Here is a 4,475-nt window from a genome sequence, read left to right as displayed (position 1 = left end):
ACTTACCGGCGCGAGCGGGATTCGAACCCGCGCCCACCAGAGGTGAGAGGCCGTGTTATGTTGAGCACGATGCTCTAACCACTCGACCACGGAGGCCCCATGGCACCTGATGAGTTACTGTATATCCAGGGCACCATGTCTGCCCAAATCCCTAATTTGTATTCCTTATGGGAGTTATGATATTGATCACTGTTCGTTATCTTCTAGTTCTCATGCATAACTCAGAATTAGTGCACTCTTAAATATCTTTCAGGGGGACGTTTTGCACATAAATGTGTATTTCATAGTGTACAGACATGTATTAAATAGAAAATAAACCCAATACAAATGTGATAAATGTATATTTTTGGAATACTTATCACTCATCAGTTACTATCATAACATAATTGCGTGTTGTTTACGCCACACCGGCGATAGTTCCGCTATATTGCAGTTATTCGGAGCATGGGGAGCAATAGGTGATAAATTATAAAGCATCTATTGCCATATGTAATTTTATGTCACCAATGAGAAAATTACACTCTTCTATGAGGCATCAACTGTACATGATGCAGCTTGAAAATTTAAATTTAGACGTGCGCTTTCTACTTTTACCAAGATTCAATTTTATTAACTTTATAGAATTTGGTAACCTAATATTAAACAAATTACATTGTTACAGTTTTTAATGTTATCCCTAACAGCGTTTAGTCATTCTTTGCATTTCTGCTCCAACTCCATTATCAGGGCTGTAGACGCTGTCCTGTTATAGAAGCATTGAAGACCGATCACTCGCAGTCACAACCCGGCCGAATATCTGTAACAACACACGGTATAACCAGTTTACACATTCCCAACAATCAGTAGAGGTCCTCGTTTGGTCTGTTTGAGGACGGGCACCTGCTGACAAAGAGTGTGCATTAGTGTATATGATGACGAGTTTTGATAAATCTGTTAGGAAAAATTATTTCTTATACCATTTACCAACATATTGTAATTCTAGTTGCCATGTATTCCATGTTCTGTTATGTATTTTACCATCATGTTATGAAATGAAATAAATCAGCATTTCCTTTTATTTTGCTTGACTCATTCTTCTCCCCCATTATGGTAATCAAGTATTGATAATGTACTATTTGCTTGATTTTGGGAAGTGTTTTTGCTTTTTGTAATCCATGTATTTTCCCTTTAAATGGAAGGATTGTGAGGACTAATTTTTCATCAATATAGATCCCCTGCAGTTCATTTTAATATAGAAAATCTATTGATGTTATTACATCTAAATTTCATCAATGAAAACCTCGCAATGTTTATATCAAAGTTCAAGGAACTCTAGTTTAAATAGAAAATATCTCAAACATTTTCATCTTTGTATTTCGTTTAATAAGTAAATATAGCGAAATTGACTTTACGTTTTATAAATTCTGTCTTCCAAGACGAAATCGAAATCTTTGACATTATTTTTCTACTTCCAATAAACACCCCTGTTTCTGTTCATTCTATAAAGAAAAATGTCAAGTTTCGGGTAAAACTCAGATCCCCTACCCTACTAATAGATATCAATATTTAGTTCTTGACATTAATATTCCTTTTATTACATAATGAGGATTATGAAACCCATGCTATAGACATCAGCTGTAGCTATCAGATCAATTTCATTGCCGTGAAGAACCTTTGAAATATAATATAACTAATTTCAGTCATAATCTTCGTTTTATCATATAATGCAAATGTAAAATGCAATTATGTATTAGTACCTGATTCCCGTACCAATTATTCGGAAAAAGATATCCATGTATTTATGAATAGTGATAGCAGACCTCAATATAGCAATCGATATTCGTATTTAGATGTTTTAGACCTGTTATGATTGGAAATAAATTTTCGTAAAATGGCTGAAATATTGCCGGTGTAAACCCATAATTAATCAATCTTCCAACTTAGTGTCAGGTCATCCGAATCTTCCAACTTAGTGTCAGGTCATCCGAAGATATCATTATTTCGATCATAGTATAGTAATAACTATCCAAGCGGAAAAAGAACAGTATTTAGCACATGTGTCTTAAGTATAACAGTACATACAGATTAATACAGTAACCAGAGTACAGGACATATTGCCTCAAGATGGAGACTTGTTATACGAAGAGCGCAACTCCTAATATTATTGACTTACCAGCCACATATTTTTAATTCGTTTCACTTTGTGATTCACAATCGAGGATCTCGGTAACTTTTGGTAACAAGTAATTGAATGAGGATATTAAAATGAATTGAATGAAAGTGTAGTAAATAAAAGATGGTATTTATGGGGGAACTTTAAATTATATCAGAGATGTCTCCAGTCTACGTTATAAAGCTACATCATAGTCTTACCCCAGTCATCGACACTGTTTCTGCATCTGTTGACAGCTGGTTCAAGATGTTTAGATCAATCGTTTCCAAGAAACTGTTACCCTATATAATTCACATTCAGGATTCTGAAGCTGTCTCCCTTTGATCCGTATTTTATCGATCAGTGATCTGGCAGGTTAAAAATGTTTGTAGTTAATTTTGTAGGAGTTCCAGTTTCAAGAAACTATTTACCCTACATGACTTAATCTTTCGCGGAATTGCACATAACCACTGATGATTCGGATGCTGTATCTGACCCACATTTCCTGGATAGGTGATCGTCATATATTTTTTCTTACAACAGAACCATTACTCGGTAATTGCTATTTTTACATGTGTGTAATTTAGACTTGCATGAATGATTTCTTACCATTCATTATTCGGTTAAATGCATCTGACCTAGTTTTTCCAAACAACCTCATTAATCATTAACAGAGTAACGCAATCTTTAAAACAGCTTGGGATCACAAATAAACTATATCTATTTCCTCGAGACTTCTCCCTGATCATTCAGAATGCCGTTACTCCTTCTCAGTACTTTCAGTACTTTGATTGATATTTGTGTTAGTGGACTGTTAATGTAATACAACAGTAGTGAATATAGTCAACTTCTCTAACCACATATTTATTTATTATAAAACATTATACAATGTTCAGATCTGGTAATGCGGTGTTTCAGGAATTTTACAAGACTGGCATCCTATCATAGAAATATGTGTACGATGAATAATTTCTCCCTAGATGTAACTTTGAAGAATGCATTCCATTTGCCCAAAATTTATTTCTAATTTTTAGATACCTAACGTTCACTCATTCCATTCAAATGCCTTATTTTCATAGATACTTACTTTTGTCATACATTTGATATGTCCAATTACGTACGGCGTATGAATTTATATGAAGAAAATATGCATGCTAATTGTGGTGTAGCATCAGTTAAACAAATGGTATTTTTAAACAGAAATGTTATCGAATCATAATTTCATGCTGGAATGTGAATAATTCTTCCCAGTTAAAACCAGTGTTGAACAGCACGTGGCTATTCACGCAATTAAGCACATGAAGAGGAATTCTCGAATACGCCGAATCAAAATTCTATTTTGATTAACACAATACTGTGTTATTATTTTTACAATACAACTGACTTGCGAATTTTCCTTAAATTTAATTGTAAAACTGTATATAATAATAATATAATGCTGAGAAATGTTTACTAGTCATGAATATTACATCAGAATGTTGTCGTGTGTTCGAGTAATACGTCAATTCCTCGAGACAAACAAGTTTTGAGTTCGACCTATTTTTGTCCAATTAGAATTGTCCTCAAGAGTATGATGTTGATTTTCTGCTAAGCCCATAGAGTGACCATACAAACATCGTGACCCTGTACATCTGTTACTAATTCTGTCTTGTCTTGGCATTAGTTTTCTCTCTCTCTCTCTCTCTCTCTCTCTCTCTCTGTATTAGATTTTGTGAACACTATTTGTTCTCATGGTTAGCATCTTAACGAAAAGATGTTTACTATCGTTGTGACATATGGTCTTTCCTAATATCGATGAACAATACATTTTAATTTGTTTCCATTTTGATTATGATATCCTGCCCACTGCTTTTTTGTTGTTGTTTTTTTAGTCGTGGTTTACAGAAGACGATAAAATCAAAATTCAAAAAAAAAAAAATGACTCTAATCATTCTTACATTTTGTTATTAGATCTATGCTATTAGTCTGTTGGCACTAAACATTGATTTATGATGTGATCTCTGGGACCCGTGATAAATGAATGCGGGGGTGAGCTCTCCATCAGGATTACGAATTTTTACGTTCAACCTAATTATAGAAGGAAGGATGGCGCGTGAAGTCAAAATCAAAAATGGAGAACATAGTAATTCTAATTAAAGAAACTAATTTATGATTAGACATTGTATGTTTTCAGTAGTTTGTTTGTCTGTTTGTTTGTAGTTTGTCCAGGAAAGGGAGAAACAGGGCAATGAAAAATTACGTGTATTTCAACTCATAAACACATGTAGTTGTGGTAGAAGCGAGCTTGCCGCCATGAAACCGAGGATCTACCATTCTCGTACCGTTGTGAAATACTAAAGTTCAG

The 4,475-nt window shown here is 34.1% G+C and overlaps 1 long non-coding RNA gene across 1 annotated transcript; it reads right to left on the bottom strand.

Annotated features, from left to right (window-relative positions):
- Positions 1-326: 326 nt before the first annotated feature.
- On the bottom strand, positions 327-2,700 carry LOC130052174 (uncharacterized). The gene is made up of 2 exons (XR_008800551.1): positions 2,353-2,700; positions 327-879 (listed from the first exon to the last, which is right to left on the bottom strand). It is a non-coding gene; the product is annotated as an uncharacterized LOC130052174 (long non-coding RNA).
- Positions 2,701-4,475: the final 1,775 nt, after the last annotated feature.

The sequence above is a fragment of the Ostrea edulis genome, chromosome 2 (assembly GCF_947568905.1).
Source record: "Ostrea edulis chromosome 2, xbOstEdul1.1, whole genome shotgun sequence".
In the NCBI taxonomy this organism is placed as follows: Eukaryota; Metazoa; Mollusca; class Bivalvia; order Ostreida; family Ostreidae; genus Ostrea; species Ostrea edulis.
This window is presented reverse-complemented; position numbering and strand designations above follow the sequence as displayed.